Source organism: Glycine soja, chromosome 5, assembly GCF_004193775.1.
Source record: "Glycine soja cultivar W05 chromosome 5, ASM419377v2, whole genome shotgun sequence".
Classification (NCBI taxonomy): Eukaryota; Viridiplantae; Streptophyta; class Magnoliopsida; order Fabales; family Fabaceae; genus Glycine; species Glycine soja.
In genome coordinates, this window is record NC_041006.1 from 7117598 (window position 1) to 7142114 (window position 24517).

At 35.4% G+C, this 24517-nt stretch overlaps 1 pseudogene; it reads right to left on the reverse strand.

The window, feature by feature from the left end:
- Positions 1 to 448: 448 nt before the first annotated feature.
- Positions 449 to 23164, reverse strand: LOC114411082 (annotated as a pseudogene).
- Between the last annotated feature and the right edge of the window lie 1353 nt (positions 23165 to 24517).

A 24517-nucleotide genomic window follows, 5' to 3' on the forward strand; every position in this document is an offset into this window, starting at 1 on the left:
ACAAAATTAACTACTATCAATTAATTTGATATGTAAAATTGCATGGTCCATCAATTTAATATTACATTTTTAAATAATTTAATTTTTAAATTTGACACATATTAATTAATTTAATCACTAACATTAAAGACCTAATTGACTAATATATGTCCAAATATTAACTAAATTTGAATGCAATATCAACTAATGGTTGATTTGAGTGATACTAGATTGAGTTCCCTTAAACAAGATCTTGTCTTAATGAAAAAAATGAGATTGGAAAAAGACCCCACTAAAGCTTAACAATCAAATTTTTCTTAGGTTCAAATATTGTGAATGAAAAAATGTAATTGAAAAGAAAAAAATCATTAAAGATTATCAATCAGGTTCTAATGTTTGGGAGGGATAATCCTTAGGTAAAACTCTGCACAGTTTTAAAAAAAAAAGTTGAATGTAATTATTAAAGTTATGAATCACATTCATAGCTGTCAACGTAGGAGACAAATAAATTAACGAATTTATTTTCATAGAGTAATGCCTTTTTTTTCTTTTACAATTTTAAAAATTAAATTAATCGATACTAAGAATTAATTTGTTATATTACCCACGTATATATCACTCGAGCTCTGAATCAGACATCAGCTTAAGCAGAAAAAAATCAACAAATGGAGCCGTTGCTGGCTTGCTGCTAATTGTAACAATATCAATTAACTCCATCATCTCATTCTTTTCCCATTAAGAGAGGTCCTTCGTATATTAACTCAAGATTCATTTTATCCCGACCAAAAAACTGCTTCAATCTCCTTTCCCTCAACACAGAATCTTCTCCCAGCATCCATGCGAGTTGCCTTTCCTGAAAACATAAACCACCAAAAATATGAGCAAATTTTCGTCTGACATTCCCCCACTCTCTTTTTTGGGTTTTTGTATTTTGATTGTCAATAGAGACTAAGTTTTCGCATTGTTTCAAGATGGCTGAGAAATACATTTATCTGAGTGTGTGAAGTACTTTGTAGTAGTTCAATCATCCAATGCCCCATTATATGTCTCCATTAGATGTTTCCCTCTAAAATAGGATGATGAACCATGGAAGTGATATCTGAATGCAGTTTTTTTAGTCCGCAATAATCCAACACATTACTAAGAGGTTTAAAACAACTCACATGCATTTAACTAACTGAGCTAGACTCCTTTAGTGATATGTGAATGCAGTTTGATATGTTAGAAGGTGATTCATAATTTTTAAGTCTTATACCTCCTTTTTGCCCAGTTGTGCATAAAAACGGTCTAATAAAGATCGCTTAGCCTCCATCACTTGGCAATGAACCACAGCCTTTGGAATGGTGTTCCTCAACGTTTGTGACACCATCCCAACATAAGATGAAACATTTGAACCGATCCTCTGGAAGTGTCCCTTGGCATACTGATCATCTAACAAGGAGGAAGCTGAATTCTTTCCCTTGTCAACTTCCTGAGGGAGTTTCCCGAAGAAATCAACGGTGATATAGGAAGATTCCATTTCCACCAGCCGCAACGTTGTCTTCTTACCGTCATCATGGAATCTCTCTAACCCCTCATTAGCTGCTTCTGCTATTTCAGCTTGAAGAGTTGGAAAGCGCTTCAATTCCTGTAACCATTGTCAAATTTAAATGAAAGCATATTTCATGTAGAATAAACCATTAGTACTTACTTGAGGAAAGCCAAAACTCAACCACCCCCTCAGGAGCCAAAAAAATGACAATAATTAAACTCAAACCTGCGTTTCTGCAATTGACTTTCTCACGAGTTCCTTCAGTACGAAGTGAACCTTCCACAAATAGCAAATATTGGTAGCTAGCTAAATATAGTCAGGATTAATGTTAGTCTCACAGACAGCAGCATAAAACAAGATCAATTATGTAGATTTTTTTTTTGGAAAAGCTTATTTTCAATCTAGGAATTGGACTGGATCAAACTATTTAAAGCAAAAGCACTTAAAGCATCCACAGAAGCTTGTGCAGGACCTTTGACATAATGAAGCGAGCTCTCCTAGGTTGATACCCATCTGCCTCTGAAATCACTTTTTTTCACATTTTGCAACTACAATGACGGTCCAGTGGAAGCTTTCTCAATTCAGCAGGAAGCTGGTAATCGAAAACCACGTAAATTCGATCGCCACCTGGCCACCTAGGAGGGAGAATTCAAGAAACTAGCTGGGTCAAGGCTTTTCCTACGCAGAAATATTGTGTCCAGTTTTTAAAACTAGATGCTTACACACTCAAATGTCAAAGTAGGTTGAGTATCATCTATAATCCCTGCATTGTAATTATGGCCATGAAGTATTTGCAAGGCTAATTATGATCTAAATTACAACTTCATTATGTTTTATCCCCATTATTACACTATAGTTACTGTAACTTCTTGAAGTCTTCCATTTTTTTTACCTTCCAAAACCTTGTTCAGTTTGTAGTATATTGTTTCAGTTTCCTGTTGTGTTAAAATAACTTCTTATTTTTGGCAGCAAATAAGAATTAATAACATTGATATAATGAGGTCTAATTCATGAAAAAAATAAATTGATATACTGTTGCCAGTTTGAACCAAAAAAGTAAAATGAAAATCTTACCCTCCATCTAAATGCTCCTTAATTACTCGTTCAAAATCTTGGCATAATTCTAGAATAGTGTACAGCTGGGCCTGATAAAATCATAGGAAGCTAGATAAATATCACAGTAGGAATTATTTGAACTTATATCAGCAGCAGACAGCAAAAAATTACTCCTCAACCCAGCATCAACAGCAAGTCAGCAACTGGTCTACCAAGGCGTGCCAACTCTACTTCAAGCTCATCAATGTTTCTATTAATTAAAGATGCAATTCCTGGAAGCCGAGCTCTTATCACAGACTCTAAATGCTGAAATCAATTCAGTTCTATAAGTAACCAACCGAGTAACTCTGGAAAGTTGCAAGAGGAAAAATAAAAACATGCACTCCCAACACTCTAAACTGGATAAGAGTAGGATTAATATAAACCTTTGAGAGAATCCTTGCTAGATATTCCGAGCCCATTTGGCTGGCCAAGTGTGACTAATCAGGACTGGTAGTGAAAAATGCATGCTCCTGCTGCCGAGCAGCAATCATATCCACATTCCTATTAATATCTGCCTGAGAACGGTTTACAATTCCAACCCTAGGGTTTTTAAGCCGATAAGATCCTCCCTCAAGGACCTACAGGATAATCAAAATGAAAACATTAAGGCTGGTATGTGAAAATTATTCTGTATCAGTATCGATAAGATTCATGTAAAATCAGGACTAGGTTTCATAACAGGCCAAAAATTATAATCTCATGACTTTACACCGAGTGTGCTAGAAATGCCAAGATCTTACATCGAGAGTATTTGTTCCTTTGTCCATCAAATCAAGCTTTGTCAGCACACCGAACGTTCTTTCCCCTAAAAGAAAAACATTTGGAACGCGGTGTCAGGACTCAAGAGAAAATCATAAAAATAATAAATGCATACAATTTCTATAGTTGAAGCATAATGGTAAACAAAATGCAGCAAGCATACCTGCAGGGTCAACTTTTCTGGAAACCTTGATGGCATCTGATGTGCTATATCTTGATTTGCTGGAGTAATGGCCACAATTAAGCAGATGGGCTGCAATACAGAAAAATATATATATAAGTAATGGATAGATTCTCAAAAGTGCCATTAACTAAGTGAATAGTAAATCCATCAAAATATCATATCAAATGCTGTAAAATGAGGAATTAAATAAATAGAATTTTATTTAAAAATTAATAGAATTTTTAGAAATTAAATAAATGAGAGAAAATAATTTTTGTTAATTAAAATAAGAGTTTCATAGTATTAGGAAATAAATAGAGTAAAATGATATTTTAGAAAAATAAAGGAATATTTTAATTGGTTATTTATTTAATAAAAGAGTAAAATAAAGTCTTTTTTATAAAATAATAAAATAAAGAAAAATAGAGTCAATAATAGCATAAAAGTACACTAGTTATAAATAGAGATATATTATGTCATTTTTTATAATTACGATACTTCTGTGTTCTCTTTCTTTTCTCCCAAATTCGTTCTCTCTTTTTTTTCTCCCAAAACTATTTCTTTTTCCTGTATACACTTAAATCTGTCTCAATAAAACTATGATCTCAGATTTGTTAACCGTTTGGTCGTTCTGAAATTTGTACACCACCATGGGAACTCATTTACGAACATTCCCACCGTTGGGATAGACGAAATAATGTCTGTAGAGAGAGAAATACCTCTTGCATGGAGACAGTGAAATTGAAGCTTCAATTCCTTCTCTTTCTCTCTAACGCTTGGAAATCTTAATAGAGTTACCAGAGAAAAAGTTTAAGAAATCTTAGGGAACCGCTAGAGACATCGCTATCCTAGCCGAACTACACACGTGATCCCGCTTAAAGGTAAGGGATGAGTTATTCACGATTGGTGAGTAGTGAAAACATGTGTAGGAATCCTTAGAGGATCAATTGAGATGAGTTTTGGGGTGTGATGTGTCATTATTTTCTCCTATTTCTTAACCCTTTTTGTCACCATTTTAATTGCTGATTAGCCTTAATTGTCAAATTAATTATGCAGTTTTATCATTTGGGCCCACTTGACTAATTTTGCGTTTTTAATTTAATTTCAGGAGAATTATAAACAATTTAGCTTGAATCCGGAATTGGGCTTGGACTTGAAGAGAGTAGACAATTTTATTTTATCAAATCTTATTTTATCCAAATTTTATTTCATCTAGATTTTTTTTTATCTAGATTTTATTTCATCTAGATTTTATTTCATCCAATCTTATCTTATATTTTCCAGATTTTATTTTATTTCGTTTATGGGCTTGGAGTTAAAATAAATTTGTAAGCTTTGGGGCTGAGAACCTATATAACAGCACCAGAGTTTTAGTTTAGAGAGTTTTTGGAGAGGAGAATAATTCTAGGATTTTAGAATTCCAGTTTTTACTGTTCATACACACTGTTCACGTAGAATAAAATTCATTTTCTGCAATTTTGTTTCGGTTTCAATCTACAATTTTGTTTTCTGCTGATTAATGGAAGGCTAAGTCTTCAGCGTTGTTTTCTCTTGAGGATCAAGCACAACTCTCTTTGAGGTTTTGTTATTACTATTGAATTCTGATCAGATTTTCCTCTTCACCAATTACTCTTTATTTGTTGCTATTAATCCATGCATGATTAGTGCTTGATTAATTGTATCTGCGCTTAATTTATGTTCATGCTTAATGATCAGTTTAGTTTATGATTAATTGGTGTATGTATTGCTTAATCACATAATGACAACCTTATGTTAATTTTTGCTTAGTAATTTAATTTAGGGTTGGATTAAGTGGTTGAATTGATTAAGGATAAATTCTCGTAACCTAGGATAAGAGACTTATGAATCAAGGGGAAACAACATGTTTTAATTATGTTATTTTCTAATTAAAATTTGTTCGTTGTTTAAATTACAAAAACAAACAACCCCCCAATTTGTTACTATTTTATCACTATCTATTATGAACGTTGGTTGAGCATTGCTCGTTGGGAGACGACTTAGGATCGCTTCCTAGATACTGCATTTTTAATGTTTATTTGATTCGGGTACGACCTCGATCAAATTTGGCGCCGTTGCCGGGGAGCAGTGGTCCAAAGGTTCATAATAGTGTTTAGTTGTTTTGTGTGTAGCTCTGTCGTTTAGGTTGTGAGTGTGTGTTGTTTTGTTTTGAGTAGCGTTCTGTTTTACATTTCAGTCGCGTTCCCTGTTTTAGCGATTGTTTCAGTTTTGTGTTTTGCTGTGAACAGTGGTTAACGACTGATTTTGCAATTTAATTAGCGATTTTTGTTTTGATAGTTAGAGTTGTTATTTTTGGCTGTTTTTTTGTGTGGTAGTTTCTTTTGATCCATATTTTGTGTGAAAAATACTAGGAACACTTGGTGTGACAGTATTTGAGAGAGACAAAAATTTTGGGAACTTGTTTTTAGCTAAACTTAAAATGGCCATAACTTTTGCTCCGGGTATCAGAATGACTATTATTATATATGCATTTGGGGTAGAAGAAAATTTCCCATGCCGTGGCAGTTGACCTGCAGTCTTTTGCTGTTTTAAACTTTAAAAATCAGCCGCTTACTAAGTTTTTATTTTTGTAGTATTATTGTCTTATTTTTCTAAACTTTCCTTAGGCAATTTTCATAGTTAGACTTTGAATTTTTGTCTGGAAATTTTTGTGCTATCTTTTCATGATTTTAGGGTGTTGCTCACAAAATTTCAGCTCATTTGGATATCGTTTGAGCATTCGACTACTAATTTTCATACTGAGAACATGACTCAACCTCTACCTCATGAGAGGACTCTTAGGGAGATGGCTGCACCTGATTTCACTTATGAAAGCTTGTGCATTCAATATCCTGATGAGGGTGTCCCATATGTTCTCAAGACTGGACTAATACATTTGCTGCCCAAGTTTCATGGTCTTGCAGGTGAAGATCCTCATAAGCATCTTAAGGAGTTCCATATTGTTTGTTCCACCATGAAGCCCCCTGATGTCCAAGAAGATCATATCTTTCTAAAGGCTTTTCCTCATTCTTTGGAGGGAGTGGCAAAAGATTGGCTATACTACCTTGCTCCCAGGTCCATTTTCAGCTGGGATGACCTTAAGAGGGTGTTCTTGGAGAAATTCTTCCCTGCATCTAGGACCATTGCCATCAGAAAAGACATTTCAGGCATCAGGCAACTTAGTGGAGAGAGCTTGTATGAGTATTGGGAAAGATTCAAGAAATTGTGTGCAAGCTACCCTCACCACCAAATTTCTGAGCAACTCCTTCAATATTTCTATGAGGGACTTAGCAACATGGAGAAGAGTATGATTGATGCTGCCACTGGTGGAGTCCTTGGTGATATGACTCCTGTTGAGGCTAGGAATTTGATTGAGAAGATGGCTTCCAACTCCCAACAATTCAGTGCAAGAAATGATGCTATTGTCCTTAGAGGAGTCCATGAGGTGGCCACGGATTCATCTTCATCTGCTGAAAATAAAAAGCTTGAGGGAAAACTTGATGCCTTGGTCAACCTAGTAATTTAGCTTGCCATGAATCAGAAATCTACACCTGTTGCAAGAGTCTGTGGTCTATGTTCTTCTGCAGATCACCATACAAATCTGTCCTTCTTTGCAAAAATCTAGAGTTAATGAGCAACCAGAAGCTTATGCTGCAAACTTTTATAATAGACCCCCTCAGCAACAAAACCAACAACAACAGAATAATTATGACCTTTCAAGCAACAGATACAATCCAGGTTGGAGGAATAATCCAAATCTGAGATGGGCAAGTCCTCTACAACAACAATAGCATGTCCCTCTTTTCCAGAATGATTCTGGTCCAAGCAAGCCATATGTTCCTCGTCCAATGCAGCAACAACAAAGACAACAAGCAGCTGAGGCCCCTTCTCAACCTTTCTTAGAAGAGTTAGTAAGGCAAATGACCATCCAGATGGGGTAGATTAGCAAGAGATAAGAGCTTCCATTCAGAGTCTGACAAATTAGATGGGGCAGATGGCTACTCAGTTGAACCAAGATCAGTCCCAAAATTCTGACAAATTACCTTCACAGACTATGTAGAATCCGAAAAATGTGAGTGCCATCACCTTGAGGTCTGGCAACCATATTCAAGTGTCACTAATAGTAGCAGTACCTACACCTGAACCTATCAAGCTTCATTCTACACCTGAAAAAAAGGATGAGATAGTTGCACAAAAGAGAAAGCTTCCTAACAAGAATTTTCATGCAGGTGGACCTTCTAGTAATTCTGACTTACAGCAGCCTCCTATCTCTCTTCCATTCCCACCTAGAGCAATTCCAAACAAAAAAATGGAAGAAGTGGAAAAGGAGATCTTGGAGACCTTCAGGAAAGTAGAAGTGAACATACCTCTGCTAGATGCCATCAAGCAGATTCCAAAATATGTCAAGTTTCTAAAGGAGATGTGCACCCACAAAAGGAAGCTCAAAGGCAATGAAAGGATTAGCATGGGTAGAAATGTGTCAGCATTGATAGGTAAATATGTTCCTCACATTCCAGAGAAATGTAAGGACCCAGGTACTTTTTGTATACCTTGCATTATTGGGAACATTAAATTTGTGAATGGCATGCTAGATCTAGGAGCATCAGTTAGTGTCATGCCTCTTTCCATTTTCAATTCTTTATCTCTTGGACCTTTGCAATCTACAGATGTGGTGATTCATTTGGCAAATAGAAGTGTTGCTTACCCCGCAGGTTTCATAGAGGATGTGCTGGTTTGGGTTGGTGAACTTATTTTTCCTATTGATTTTTATGTTCTTAATATGGAAGAGGGATTTTCCCATGGTTCAGTTCCAATTATTTTAGGCAGGCCATTTATGAAAACAGCCCGAACCAAGATAGATGTTTATGTTGGCACATTGTCTATGGAATTTGGTGATATTGTTGTTCATTTTAACATTCTTGATGCCATGAAACATCCATCTGAGGATCATTCTATTTTTCGTGCTGAGATAATTGATCGGATTGTTGATGATTATATGTTTGATTTTGATTTTGTTCTTCATGGTAGGAAACATCCATTTTTATCTGATCTGCATACTTGTCATTCCTTATGCATTGAATCTGAATCTGAGTTTGAATTTGATCCTGTATCTGATTTTTATGCTGAGAATGAATCTGAATTTGAGTCTAGTTCTGATTTTCTGGGTGTTGTACCTCTTGATGTTGATTTTTTAGAGTCAGAATGCACTAACCATGTAGCAGGAAGTACGTATACTTTTGACTTGCTTTATGAGGTATAGGCTGAGGAACCTTTTTCTTCTCCTACCCTGGTTCCTCCCACTGTTCAGCCACCACCCACACTAGAGTTGAAGCCCTTACCAGCAACCCTCAAATATGCTTACTTGGAGGACAAGGAAAAATTTCCAGTGATCATCTTTGCCTCCCTTGCTGCTGAGCAAGAGGAGAAAATGTTGCTAGTTCTCAAGAAGCACAAGAAAGCCATTGGATGGACTTTAGCAGACATTCCTGGTATTAGCCCATCTACCTGCATGCATAGGATACTTTTAGAGGATGGAGCTAAGCCAGTGAGGCAGCCACAGCAGCGACTCAACCCTGCCATTCTAGATGTGGTGAAAAAGGAGGTGACCAAGCTCTTACAAGCTGGAATCATCTACCCCATTTCTGATAGCCAATGGGTGAGTCCAGTCCAAGTGGTTCCTAAGAAGACAGGCCTCACAGTAATTAAGAATGAAAGGGATGAGCTTACCCCCACAAGAGTGAAGACCAGCTGGCGAGTCTGCATTGATTATAGGAGGCTGAACCAGGTAACCAAAAAAGATCATTTTCCCCTGTCATTCATTGATCAAATGCTTGAGCGCTTGGCAGGTAAGTCTCATTACTGTTTTCTTGATGGTTTTTCTGGTTATTTACAAATTCATATTGCTCCTAAGGATCAAGAAAATACCACATTCACTTGTTCCTTTGGCACTTTTGCCTATAGGAGGATGCCCTTTGGCCTATGCAACGCCCCTGGCACCTTCCAGCGGTGTATGCTTAGCATTTTCAGTGACTTTTTAGAGAGTTGCATAGAGGTGTTTATGGATGATTTTACTGTTTATGGATGGTTTTACTGTTTATGGATCCTCTTTTGATACATGTTTGGATAGTCTGGATAGAGTTCTTAGTAGATGCATTGAAACTAACCTTGTGCTGAATTTTGAAAAATGTCACTTCATGGTAGAACAAGGTATAGTTTTAGGGCATATCATTTCAAGTAGGGGCATAGAGGTAGACCCTGCAAAAATAGATGTTATTTCACAATTGCCTTACCCCTCTTGCGTGCGAGAGGTTCGTTCTTTTCTTGTTCATGCATGGTTTTATAGGCGCTTTATCAAGGATTTTAGCAAAGTGACCCTTCCACTATCCAATCTGCTGCAAAAGAAGGTGGAGTTTGATTTTGATGACAGATGTAAAGAGGCTTTTGATTGCCTCAAGCGTGCGGTGACTACCACCCCTATCATTCAGGCACCTAATTGGACAGCCCCATTTGAGCTAATGTGCGATGCATCCAATTATGCATTGGGGGCTGTCCTTGCTCAAAAGATTGATAAGCTGCCTCTGGTGATCTACTACACTTCCAGAACTTTGGATGCTGCTCAAGCAAATTACACTACCATAGAGAATGAGCTATTAGCGATAGTTTTTGCTCTTGAGAAATTTCATTCATATTTACTTGGTACTCGTGTTATTGTTTATACTGACCATGCAGCTCTGAAGTACCTGTTGAAGAAGGCTGAATCAAAGCCTAGATTGATCAGGTGGATGCTTTGGCTCCAAGAGTTTGATTTGGAGATCCGTGATCGGAGCGGTGCACAGAACCTTGTGGCTGACCACCTGAGTTGGATTGAGCATGCGTCTGAGGACTCACCCATTCGGGATGATTTTCCAGATGACCATTTGTACATTCTGTATAGTATTTATGATTCCTTCCCCACTCCTTGGTTTGCTAATATTGTGAATTATTTGGTTGCTTCTGTTTTTCCTCCCTTAGCATCTAAATCTCAAAATGATAAAATTAAGAGTGATGCTAAGCATTATATTTAGGATGACCCCTATTTGTGGAAGTTGTGCAGTGACCAAGTTATTAGGAGATGCATTCCAGACCATGAGATCGACTCGGTCCTGCAATTCTATCATTCTTCCGCACCAGGTGGCCATCTTGGCATACAGAGGACAGCTCGTAAGGTGCCTGACTGTGGTTTCTATTGGCCCACCATCTTCAAGGATGCGTGGAGAATCTGTAGCACTTGTGAGCCTTGTCAGAGAGCAGGCGAGTCACTTTCATGGAGACAACAAATGCCTCAACAACCCATGTTGTTTTATGAGGTGTTTGATGTCAGGGGTATAGATTTTATGGGACCTTTCCCTGTCTCTTTTGGTTTTGTTTATATTCTCCTTGTTGTTGATTATGTTTCAAAATGGGTGGAAGCCAAACCCAGCAGAACTAACGATGCTAAGGTTGTTGTAGATTTTGTTAGATCTAATCTGTTTTGCAGGTTTGGAGTCCCTAAAGCCATCGTTAGTGATCAAGGCACCCATTTTTGTAACAGATCCATGTATGCCTTGCTCAAAAAGTATGGGGTCGTGCACAGAATTTCCACATCTTACCACCCCCAAACTAATGGGCAGGCTGAGATTTCAAACAGGGAGATAAAAAGGATCTTGGAGAAGATTGTGCAGCCGAACAGAAAGGATTGGAGCACCAGGCTGGATGATGCTCTTTGGGCGCATAGGACTACCTTCAAAGCACCCATAGGAATGTCTCTTTATTGGGTTGTCTTTGGCAAGGCATGTCATCTTCCTATAGAGATAGAGCACAAAGCCTACTAGGCTGTAAAGACCTGCAACTTCTCTATTGATCAGGCTGGAGAGGAAAGGAAGTTGCAACTAAGTGAGCTAGATGAGATTCGTTTAGAAGCCTATGAGAATTCCAAATTCTACAAGGAGAAGACCAAGAAGTTCCATGACAGCTTAATAGCTAAGAAGGACTTCGTGGTTGGACAAAAAGTTTTATTGTATAACTCTAGGCTCGGACTCATGAGTGGTAAGTTGAGGTCAAAGTGGATTGGTCCTTTTGTGGTGACTAATGTTTTTCCTTATGGTACAGTTGAGATCAAAAGTGAATCCATAGATAAGAGCTTCAAGGTCAATGGACACTGATTGAAACCATTCCTCACAATTCTCTCCTTCGTGGATGTAGTGGTGGAGGAGACCTCTTTACTTCACCCTACTTCTCTTCCGTCATGACTTAGGGAGTTTTCTTTTTCTATCTCCTTCTTCAATTTCATTGCACTTGTCCAAATTTATTGATTGTTTTGATTGCTCTTGATCTTATGATTGTGCTACATTGAGGACAATGTGTTGTTTAAGTGTGGGGGGGGGGGGGGGAGACTGTTCTTTTTTTTTTGTTCTTTATTTGGGGTTTTCTAGTTTAATTTTGTTAGGTTTTCTAGGTTAATTTTGTTATTTTGGTTTTATATTTTGTATACAACATTGCATGTTTCTCTTTGAATTTTGGGTTATGTACAGGTAATGGGTAATTGTTTTTGAAATAGGAGTTTCTTGGCATTTTGTGAATTGAAATCCTTGTTTTTCTCTACATGTCAAGTTAGTTTTGAAAGTTCGAATTGGAAGTGATAGATTTACCCTTGGTGAGAATTTGAGCCATCATCATCTATTTTATTCGGTGTGTTTTGCCCCATTGATTGCTTGCACAATAGCCTTGGCTTGACTCTTGTTGATACTTCTTGCTTCACATGCATGTTGGGAGATGATTTAGGCATTTTGTTCTTATATGCCTCTAGCTAAATGAGCCTACCTTGAATTAATTCCTTTGATAGCCCCTTTGAGCCTATGTTCCCCTTTTTTTGTCTTGAAGCTCATTACAAGCCTTAAGTGAAAAACCATGATCTCACCATACCCTTAAGGAATTTTGGAGCTTTGGAATTGTTTTGGGAATAAGTGTGTGTGTGTGTGTAGGGGGGGTATGTTTCATTGGATGATATGTTTTTGTTGGCCATGCTTGATGTATATACATATATTGCCTAATTGTTGCTTTATTTTTCAATTGCTTTCAATTACTACTGTTCACGTTAAAAAAAACCAGAAAAATGAAAAAAAAAACAAAAAAAACCAGAAAGACAAAAAAAAAATGAAGTTGAATAAATGAGGTCTTGGTTTGAAGACTTGGATTGGTTTGAGGACTTGGTTGATTTTGTTTTGGGTTTACTTTTTATGCTTAATTTCTAATTTTGGTTTTGGGGTTTACTACTTTTTCTTAGTTCCCACTTATTCCTCATTGCTCCTCTATTCCTTTGGGTTTTAGCTACTTATCCCATACTTTCCTCTACCTTATCCTTGGCCCCATTACAACCTTAAAAGACCTTTTGATCCTCATGTGCATGTGTTTGTGGTGTGGTTGTCAATTTTAGTCTTGTCAAGTCTATGTGGTGTTTGTTTTCATGGGTGCTCTGAGAGTAAACAATAGCCTAGACACTTGAGAGATAGAGTGCATATCTTATGAGGCTTTATCACTTTTCATTCTTGACCTGATTGACTATCCTACCATGTTTGAGATGCTTGGATGATTTTCATGACTGTCTTGATTCTTTAACTCTCTACGTGTTAGATGTTACCCATTCCTTTCATTCCTTGAGATTCATTGAGAAATATATAATTGTTTTTGTGTTTGTTTGTTTCTCTTTAATGTCTCTGGATTTGTTCCTTGCTTTGCTTTTTGATTTTGCCCAAGAGTGCAAAAGGCTATGTGTGGGGGGATTTGATGTGTCATTATTTTCTCCTATTTCTTAACCCTTTTTTCACCATTTTAATTATTGATTAGCCTTAATTGTCAAATTAATTATGCAGTTTTATCATTTGGGCCTACTTGACTAATTTTGTGTTTTTAATTTAATTTCAGGAGAATTATAAGCAATTGGCCTTGAATCCGGAATTAGGCTTGGACTTGAAGAGAGTAGACAATTTTATTTTCTCAAATCTTATCTCATACAGATTTTATTCCATCTATATTTTATTTTATCCAAATTTTATTCCATCTAGATTTTATTCATCCAATCTTATCTTATCTTGTCCAGATTTTATTTTATTTCATTTATGGGCTTGGAGTTAAAATAGATTTGTAAGCTTTGGGGCTAAGAACCTATATAACAGCACCTGGGTTTTAGTTTAGAGAGTTTTTGGAGAGGAGAATGATTCTAGGATTTTAGAATTTCAGTTTTACTGTTCATACACACTGTTCACGTAGAATAAAATTCCTTTTCTGCAATTTCGTTTCGGCTTCTATCTACAATTTTGTTTTCTGCTGATTAATGGAAGGCTAAGTCTCCAGCGTTGTTTTCTCTTGAGGATCAAGCACAACTCTATTTGATGTTTTGTTATTACTATTGAATTCTGATCAATTTTTCCTCTTCACCAATTACTCTGTATTTGTTGCTATTAATCCATGCATGCTTAGTGCTTGATTAATTGTCTCTGCACTTAATTTACGTTCATGGTTAATGATTAGTTTCGTTTATGATTAATTGGTGTATGTGTTGCTTAATCACATAATGACAACCTTATATTAATTTTCGCTTAGTAATTTAATTTAGGGTTGGATTAAATGGTTGAACTGATTAAGGATAAATCCTCGTAACTTAGGATAAGATACTTGCTTGTGAATCAAGGGGAAACAACATGTTTTAATTCTGTTAGTTTCTAATTAAAATTTGCTCGCTGTTTAAATTACAAAAACAAACAACCTCCCCCCAATTCGTTACTGTTTTATCATTATCTATTATGAACGTTGGTTGACTATTGCTCGTTGGGAGACGACCTAGGATCACTTCCTAGATACTGTATTTTTAATGTTTATTTGATTCGGGTACGGCCTCGATCAGGGTGTTTCAATTTTGATTCTATCTTTACAATTATAATTGTGAATTATATATGTTGGACGAGCCAATTGATGTTTCGATGTGAAATTGTCGTGTTCTTATGCTGAGTGTGAATCCTAGAAATTGGATTTTTTTTTCTTCTAATTAGCATGAATTGAAGAAATTGAGTGATTAGTATGATCTTTGCTAGTTAATCTGTGTTATGAGTTTATATTTAAATTTAGCATATTGTGATAAAGAATAAATGGTCAAACGAAAAAGTCCCATAGTCATAATTAATCATGTGCCACTATAGATTTAGTTTGATTTTGGGATATTTCTTCTGATATATATCCCATAAAAATCAACCACTTCGTTTGTATCATGTAAAATAGTAATAGGTTGAACTAAAATAATTAATACGTAATATACAAGAGTAACTTAGCTAAGTGTAGAGTTTTGTATCCAAATAATGAAAATTAAAAATAATTAAGAAAGAAATAATATGGATTAGACTTTTTTTATGAGTTGGATTGGATTGAATCTTATGAAAATGAATAAATACCACTTTTAATTTGAGTCTTATAAATGAAGAAAGTATAAATTTTGTTTCTTGTAGTAAAAATTAGAAAAAAAAGGCATGATCTTACTTTACTCATTCTTAAAAATGAGATAACATTTAAGCATAATTTTCTTCTTTTATAGTTGTCTTCTTCATATATCATAACACATATGTTGAGAGCTCATACATTAAACCAAATTCATATTCTTATTTAATTATTCAATTAAAGGGTATCTTTGTAATTTTATTAATTTCTTTAGTCAAGATTTAATAGCAGTATGAATATTAAAAAAAGCCTAGTTCAGTTAGTTGAATAAAGATGTTTAATTATTTTTTATACTTGTCTTTGATTTTTACATATAAATCAAGGTCAGTTTCTTGTTGAGTGGGACATGCTTTTTTCCCCTTTATATAAGCCAAATTAAAAGACCTAAAGAAGCACCTGGTGTGCCAAATTAGGATTTACAAAAAGATTCAAACAACATGTATCATTTGCAACTATACATAATACAAAAGCACACTTATGTTAAGCTAATACTTTTGTTAATGTGCTCTTTTATTTTGATTCATATTTTCCCCTTTTTTCTTGTTATAGGCAAAGATAATAATTTTTGTACCGTATGTTATAAACTCGACTTGTACTTGGATGTAATATACTAGTCATAAGCTCAATTTCTACTTGAACAAATGTCCTATACTCAAGCATGACCCAACATGAGTCTCCATTCTCTTGGTCAACATATCCATCTTTTGTTCAACAGAAGAACTAGATGGATCAGTCACCACTTGATGAACTCCAGTGGGCCTCTTGAGAATCCTTCTGTTTCCTACACCATTGTAAGCATTAGAAGCCATGACCTCAATGATCTCTATTGTTGCATCAGTTAGTTTGTGCATGAGGTTTCCCCTTGTTGTAGCATCCAGGCATGATCGATTTTGCTATGGTAGCCCTCCATAGAAGATGTGGACTAACCTCTATGGTGGATAGTCGTGGTGCGGCAGCTTCTCTATAATACTTTGAATTGCTCATGGGCTTCATATAGAAATTCTTGTTTCAACTAGGCCAAATTTCCAATTACTCTGATCAACTATTCAGACTTCACTATAGGGAAGAATTTGTTCAAGAATGCTAGTGAGCACTAATCCCAAGTAGTGATGCTCTAACTCAACAAGTCACTAAACCAATCTTCAGTCTTTCCTGCTAATGAGAATGTGAAACCAACCAATTTAATGTAGTCAGGAGCATTGGCCGAACTCTTCACTGTGTCTGTAAGTTTAAAAAACTTATTAAGATGGACTACATGTTCTGATGGTAGGCCATGGAATTGCATCCTTTGAATCATGTTGATTAATCCATGCCTCAACTTACAAGTTTGGTCCTGGTGAGTTGTATACCCGTAGTGATTCCCACACTAAAGGCGAGGTAATCCCGCAAAGTAGCTCATGTTGTCTACTGTTTCCAGCGTTTGCTTCGGCCATCTTCTCCTCCCTGTGGCAACATTGTTCCTGCAACCCTAGAAACAGGGGTTTAAACATCCATAGGTACAGATAAAGCAAAACAATAGCCTTAAATACATGAGAAAGAAAGACAAGGGTATGAGAACGACCATGCTGAAAAGAGAAGAATTGTTGTCTTCATTAGAGTACTCTTTTAGGCATGGGTGTTCTGGACTCAACATAGGTGTGCTCTGGATTTAGCATGGGTGTGCTCTTTAGACCATTTTTTCAACTCTTTTTATGTTGGATTTTTGCATACTATCACTCTCATCCTGTCTGTATCACACTTTAACAGAATCCTGAGTTATGCCAATAAAATCAAATATAATGCATTAAAGAAGGCCAAAAATCATGTACAAAACCACTCAAAACATAGAAGTTGATAGAGAGAAGAATGATCGTGCTGATGCCTTAGCTTGTTTTGCCAACACCAAAAAATTAGGTCAGCATAGAACCTTCCTTTAGGAAACTTTAAAAGCACCAAGCACGAACATTGCTGAAATCTTATTTGATCAAGTTGTTCGAAGTGGTTGGGTATTTCCAATATGAACCTACCTCATCAGCAATATGTTACCTTTAGAAGAGATGAAAGCCAAGAAGGTAAAACTCAAAGTCTCTCATTATGTTGTCATGAACGATGAAACATTTAGAAGGGGAATATCAAGGCCCTTGATGAAGTGTACCAATGAACATCAGACACAATATGTTATGGATGAAGTGCATAGGAGAATTTGTGGAATGCACATAGGAGGCAAGAGCATGGCAACACGAGTTATACGTGTTGGATACTATTGGCCAACAATTTGAGCAGACTATGTTGAGTACATCAAGAAATGTAAAGAATGTCAAGAGTTCAACAATAATTAGCTTGCTCCCTCTGAGGAACTTCATAGCATCACATCTCCTTGGCCTTTTGCCATATGGGGAATGGATATACTTGGTCCATTTCGAGTGGTTAAAGGTCAATTCAAATCCCTACGTGTTGCTATAGACTACTTCACTAAATGGATAGAAGTATAACCTTTGATGACAATTACAACCCATAAAGTACAAAATTTCACATGGAAGAGCATAATATGCATACATGGCTTACCTCAAACTATTGTAACTGACAATGGAAGACAATTCATCGAAAAAGGATATGAAGAGTTCCTTAAATAACTCGAAGTGAAACATCTTGCATCACAGGTTGGACACAATTAAACAAATGCGTAGGCTAAAGTGGATAACAAATTTATTCTTACTGAGTTAAGAAAATGATTATCAAAAGCACCAAAAGGACTCTAAAGAACTTCCAAGCATAGTTTGGGACTACTGTACTCCACAATCAACCATGAAAGAAACACCTTTTAGGTTGACCTATGGCATTAACACCATGTTCTAGTAGAGATCGGGAAACCCTTACTTAGAAGAATGATATATAATGTAGTAGCCAATGTCGAAGCTCTACTAGTAGATTTGGACTTGGTCGAAGAAGTAAGAAATGAAGCAAGAATCCAAGAGGAAACATGCAAAAGAAGAGTAACTAGGAAATACAACTCCAAGTTGAGAAGAAGGAATTTCATAACAGGTGATCTATTTTGGAGAATGAGAGGTGATGCTCGAAAAGACCATTTAGAGGGAATGCTTTCACCAAATTGGGAGGGTCCATTTCAAGTAGTTGAACCACTGCAGAATAGAGCATGCAAATTCGAAGATCTAGCAGGAAAGGTCATTCTTAGGACTCAAAATGAAACTCATTTAAAGCCTTATTACAGTTAAATCTAGGTGGTGTATTTTTTCCTACTTCAATCTTTTTTTTTCCAAATGTAAAAAGATAAGGGTTTTGGCTGAAGAGGTTATAACAAGGCACACCTAACTATGAATGTAAAAGGATGGTCTTACATTTTCATGTTGTTTAAGATCTAAGTTATCAATGAAATCCTTTTGCATTTTAAATTACTTTCGAGTTACAATTATTTTTGATAAGTTTCATTTTGTTATCTTATTATACTATTGTATGATTTCCATATTTATATGACACCAAACTTAATATCATTCTATACTTAAAACTAAAGGTCATATCCAAACCGTGCATGAGCTTTTCCAAGCAACTCTTTAAAGGTAGCATTCGAACCTTCCGTAATCTTTTTCAAGCAACTTTCATAAGGTTGTGCATGAACCTTACTTAAGCTTTTTCAAGAAACTCTCCAAAGGTCATATCCGAACCTTGCTTAAGCTTTTTTCAAGCAACTCTACAAATTCATATCCAAATTGTACCTAAGATCGACTCAAAACTTAGATTTATTTTTAAGTAACTCACTTTAGCCTTGTTTATTTTTCTCTAACTTGATTTATTTCTAATTCATTTAAACTTACATTGTGCTTTTACTACAATTTAATGTAGCCATGTTATAACTCAATAAATTTAAAAGATCGTACATAATAACTTATCATTTCATTCATATATAAACTTACATGTCAATCTAATCAATAGTGTTGGTTACGTCAACATTAAACCCAACCTACAGTTAAAAAAAAATACAAAACACAATAGAAAACACGAACAACAAACTAATTAGTCACATTTAAGTCTACTTCATTCTTTTCTTCTTCTTCTTCTTCTTCCTCCTTATCAGAGCAGGGTTGAGTTTATCTAATAATCTCACTATCAACCACATCGTAACTCATATCATGTCTCTTGTAATCAAAATATGGCAGAAACACAACAACTTGAAGTTGAGCCTTTTGGAAGCCTTCTCGGTGATTAGTAATAATCAATTTCTTCACTTCATCTAAATTAGAAATCAAGTCAAATTGAGCTTTATCTTTGTCACATAATTCACCTTCCAATCTTGCAACAATCTTTTTTAAGTTGGCAACCTTTTCATTAGCAAATGTCAATTTGTCTTCAACACTCTTATTTTTTTTCCACGACATTTTTGTTCTTTGTTTGCTCAACAACAAATTGTGAAGACACGTCATCAAATTTGATTTTAGCATCTGCAACAAATTTTTCCAAGGCAACAACTCAGATACACTAAGTATCATTCTTTTTAGACTTAGCAGATAATGATGAAACATGCTTGTCCAAATCTCTTTGCAATTTGGTCACCAATTTGTTACTACTGGAAAGAGCCATCTCAAGTGTTTTAGTTTTCTCAACTTCGATTTTCATATTCTTTAGTTGAATCTTCACAGCTTTGATTTTTTCATTAGCATTAACAATTGTCTATTTCCAATGACAAACTACAATAAGAGCTTGCCCAAGGAAAATTTCTGTTGCACCCAAACTCTCCACTAGGGCAACATATTTCATCATATCTTGATCATTTTGACTTAGAAAAATGGAAAATTGAACAAATTAGGGACCAATGAGATCATCATTCCAAAGTGTAATAGTATAAGGAGCAACTCACCTTTATGATAACACAAAATTGTTGGATCGAGTGGCCTCAGAATAATTAAGAAGGGGGGGTTGAATTAATTATTCCTAAAACTTTACCAATTAAAAATTACTCTTTTAAGGCTTTTACTTTTGTTGTTAAGAGAATATGGAGTAGAAGAGAAACTTAACAGAAAGTAAAAGCGAAAATTAAATGCACAGCGGAAAGTAAAAGAGTAGGGAAGAAGGAAACAAATACACAAGAGTTGTTATACTGGTTTGGCAACAACCTGTGCCTACCTCCAGTCCCCAAGCGACCTGCGGTCCTTGAGATTTCTTTCAACCTTATAAAAATCATTTTACAAGCAAAGATCCACAAGGGATGTACCCTCCCTTGTTCTCTTTGAAACCCTAGTGGATGTACCCTCCACTAGAACTGATCCACAAGAGATGCACCCTCTCTTGTTCTCAGTCAAACCCAAGTAGATGTACCCTCTACTTGTACCACAAAGGATGTACCCTCTAATGTGTTAAGACAAAGATCTCAGGCTGTTACACCTTTGATACTTTGTGAATGGGGATACAAAAGAATTCTCAAGCGGTTAAACCTTTGAACGCTTTTGTATTAGGGAATGGGAAGAATCAAAAGAATTCTCAGACTGTGTCGTTTTGAATTCTTTGACAAAGGAGAAGGGAGATACAAAAGAATTCAAGCGGTTAGTCCCTTGTTCTTTTGGAAAAGAGAGAAGAGAGATACAAAAAGAATTCAGGCGGTTAGTCCTTGACGAATTCTTTTTGGCAAAGGGAGAAGAGAATGAAAATATGAATAACACAAGTTTTCAAGGTTTAGAAAACCATAAAACTTCAGAAAGCTTTTGATACAAAAGAAGAAGAAGAAGTTTAAAGAGATTCAAGGCTTGTAAAGGATTGTAAGAGATTGATTAAAAATGCAAAACAAAGCCTTGCTTTTATAGACTCTTCATGTCTGGTCAAGAAGGCCATTTAGAAGAGTTATAACTTTTAGAAAAACTTAAAACCCATTTGAAAGAGTCAAAACCTTTTTGAAGAGTTACATCTTTAGATTTTTCAGAAACAAACACTGGTAATCGATTACCAAATAAGTGTAATCGATTACACAAAGCTTTTGAGTGAAACAATGTGACTCTTCACATTTAAATTTGAATTTCAACGTTCAAGGACACTGGTAATCGATTACCAAAACCTTGTAATCGATTACAGCCTTTTGAAAATATTTGGAACGTTGTAAATTCAGTTTGAAAACTATTTCAAACTTATTTTGCTACTGGTAATCGATTACAACAATATGGTAATTGATTACCAGAGAGTAAAAACTCTTTGGTAAAGGTTTTGTCAAAAACTCATGTGCTATTCAAAGTTTTTTAATACTTATCTTAATTGAGTCTTTTCTTCATTCTTGAATCTTGAGTCTTGAATCTTGATCTTGATTCTTGAGATCTTGAATCCTTCTTGATTCTTGAACTCTTCTTGATTCACTTGAGTTGTTCTTTGATCTTTGAGCTTTTTGTTCAACACCTTTGTCATGATCTTTTGTTGTCATCATTGTTATCATCAAAACACCTTTGAATCATTTTTGATTCATCATGAAGCTTTGCTTCCAGAAAAATGGCTTTATTGGCGCGTTCTCGGTGCACCGTAGTCAAAGGTGGAGCACCTATTTTACTACCTTGTTTGTCTTGAGATGAAGGAGGAGGAAGATTAGGAGTAGTAGAGGACGACATTATCTTCTCACCATTTGTAACTCAATCTTTTAAATTTTATTTTCTGAGATCTGCACTGTCATCAGATGTTTGTTGCTTTTCTTTTTATTTCCCTTTCTCTTCCTCAACTTGAACATTTGGCATGGTCAAACCGATAATCTTTTCATTTTGAACAAGTCTGGCAACACCAACAACCACATCATCACCAACAAAATCGCTACCACCATATGGTTTTGAGACTACTCCCAAATCGGCATTAAAAAAATCTTTATTTAGATTTGCCTTAGAGGATTCCTTTACTTTTTTTCCTTTTCTTCTATTTACTAGTATCCAATAGAGGATACATTTGGTCATCAACAACCAATTTCCTTAAACTATTGTAATCACAAACCTTCATGACTTCTACAAATGGATAAAACAAATCGATTAGAACTCAACAAACATTTGAATAAATCAACACTGCAAAAATAAAACAGATAATCATGGCTCAAAATCCGATCAGGATGATTTGAATTAGGAATTGCCAAAATGAATTTACAAGACATTTTGTGAGGCCATTCTGCTATAATCTTAATATCCTTAATTTCCTACGGTGACAACACTTGAAGAGAGAGAGAGAGAGAGATTTGAATTTAAATAGAAAATGTTGCCAATAAAAAGGAAATTTGGGAGTTTTTCCATCCTCCTTGAAAAGTAACTCTTTCAAGTCTCTACACTCAGAATTAGGATAAACTTGAAAGAAATTAGATTTAAAATTCTTCCATGATTAATTATAAATGAAGAACAATTTCCCAAATTTATAAGCATTCAAGGAAGTCCAACTGATTTTAACCCTTATTTTCAATTGATAGAAATACATGAATTTATTGATAGAGGGACGATTTTCAAACTTTTGCAAAGAATTTGGAAAGATCACAAAAAGACCCAACTATTATGGTGGAGTTGAATACAAGCAATATTCGTGTTGATCAACATTTCACATTCAAAATTCGTAAAGGGAAGTTGAACATGCAACTATTTAAACACATCTTCATATAAATATATGAAGTCAAATTCATCTTCATAAGCATTCAGAAACACACACTCATGTGGGCTAAAGGCTCTACGATTAACAACTCAGAATCATCAAAAATCGTCAAATTGACTTTTTTCTTAAGGACGACTATTGATTCACGAGTTTGAAAATGAGTAGAATAAGAATTGACCTCCCAAATGCTTACTCATACACAGGAACAATAATAGGAGAAAACTTATCTTTCCTTCTTCTCCTATCCTTTTTAATTCCTTTAAACTCTTTATCGTATTTTTGCTTTTTCATTTTTCATGAGATTTCCTATAAACCTTCTTTTTTTTCTTATTTACTTGCTTAGTAACTTTGACATCATCATTATCTTCATTATTTTCAACATTAGGTTGATTATCCTGAGAATTGCAATTCCTATTCCTCTTAACAGTTGTAACCTCATCATCTCTCAATAACTCATTCATTTTTTCAAAATCAGAGGGTGGAGAAGTAGAAACTTCACCCTCACTACCAGATTCCCCAATACTCCTAACCATTTTTCCTAAAAGAAAATTTTGGTGAACATTAGGAGACTCATCCCTAAAATCAGAATGGGAAGGCATACTTAAAGATGAAAATTTTTTAGAAGTAAAAGAGAAGAAACACAGAGGGCGTACTATACTAGTTCAAGGGGAAAAACATCAAAGGACAAAAGAACAACCCAAAACTCTGTATGTGAGAAATAAAGGGCAAAGAAAAGAAGCTGAAGGTGTTTATGCTTGGAGGAAACGATATCTTCCAAATGTTGTAGACAACTCCTTTATAAGCAAAAGTAAAACCCTTTAATCATTGGTCACTCACCATAAAAACTCTTTGTTTTCCTTAACCGATAGTAACATCCCATCGTTAAAACTCTTCACATCTAAGAACATTTCAATTCCAGAAACAACTCATTAGTGGTTCTTTTTCATTCTCCAAGAGCTACTTTAATAGTCATCATTAATATGGGGAGCACTACACGAGGCAACACCCATAAACGTCATTTCAAAAGTAAGAAGCCACACTTATGGTTTGCAACACGTGTCACAACTATTTAAAATATCTCCATACAATAAAATAATACAATGTCTCTAAACAATACAACTTATGACAAATACTAACATCATAACTCATCTAATTTTGTGTGAGAATTTGGTCAAATGAACATAAACCTCTTTCGTTCATATTGAATTATGTACCGTATAAGTCATAAACTCAGCTTATACTCGGTGAATATCTTAATCTTTTTTGTTTATACTGAACTTAGAACTTGGGGGGTTTGTGTGCCATACAAGTCACAAACTCGACTTGTACTTGGACATAAAATACAGGTCATAAGCTCAGTTCCTACTTGGGCAAATGTCCTATACTTGAGCATGACCCAACATGACCTGCATGTGGTAAGCACACTATGGACCAGTATAGAGTTGTTACTAGAAAGTAACCTCCCATTTACATTATACATATACTTGACCACCCAAGAAAAAAGGTATGCTTTACTCATTCTCAAGCACAAACACCTCATACTTAACTAACTTGATCGTCAGAGTCTCTTTTATAGGTACCCCTATCGCACAGTAAGAAGAGGATCAAAGATCATACTAACACTAGATGAAAGAGAAGATTAGATTACTCGGCTAGTAAATTTGGTAAGAACACTTTTATTAATAATCAAAATTGGTTCATACGGTGACCAATTTTAATAGCAAAGTACAAAGTATTGTTGTTGATAGTTATAAATGAATGTTCTTAACACTTGCAACACAATAATAGGATAAATTTTGCATTTTGCATTCAAAATATACTATGATAATAATAGCTAGAGCAATTTAGAATTGTGTAATCGGATGTGCGTTCTTGAAGCAACACAT